This window comes from Ipomoea triloba, chromosome 4 (assembly GCF_003576645.1).
Source record: "Ipomoea triloba cultivar NCNSP0323 chromosome 4, ASM357664v1".
Classification (NCBI taxonomy): Eukaryota; Viridiplantae; Streptophyta; class Magnoliopsida; order Solanales; family Convolvulaceae; genus Ipomoea; species Ipomoea triloba.
Window position 1 is genome coordinate 21,610,533 of NC_044919.1, and position 692 is coordinate 21,611,224.

A 692-nucleotide genomic window follows, 5' to 3' on the forward strand; every position below is an offset into this window, starting at 1 on the left:
TAATGTTTTGAAATTCAAAGTATCAGAAATGACAAGAACAAAAGGACTTAGAAAACATCCAACAAGAATCACGGTGACTTCAGAAGGAGTGGAAAAATTAAGAAAATCAAAGGAGGATGTTTTCTGTGCGGAAAACAAGGACACTGAGCATACCAATGCTATCATCGCAAAAACAAAACTAGTAAAAGACAAAGCCGAACAGTTTGAACCTCAGATCAATATGACAAAGCAAGATGAGTATTGCATTCATTTAAATAGTAGTTATTTTGAGTAACTCTTATTTGCTCTAGTTTCTAAAGAACTCGCATAAAACGTGATAATATTAGTACTGAATAAAAAGTCATATGAAGATTAGTTGAGTTGTCTAAATTTGAATGTCTATTAGTACTTATTTATTTTAATAGTGTGTTGATTACTAATGACATTGTTGAAAATTATAGACAAAACTAATAGTGACGCGCATAGGGGTGAGAATAGGCCAGGCCCGGCTTAATTAAGGCCTAGTTAAGCCTAACTCGTTTAGTAAAAAGGTTAGGCTTGAGCCAATTTCAAACGCCTGTTAAACTAAACATGCCAGATCTATATATACCCCGCTCGGGCTTGGTCTATATATATATATATATATATATATATATATATATATATATATATATATATATATATATATATATATATATATATATATATATATA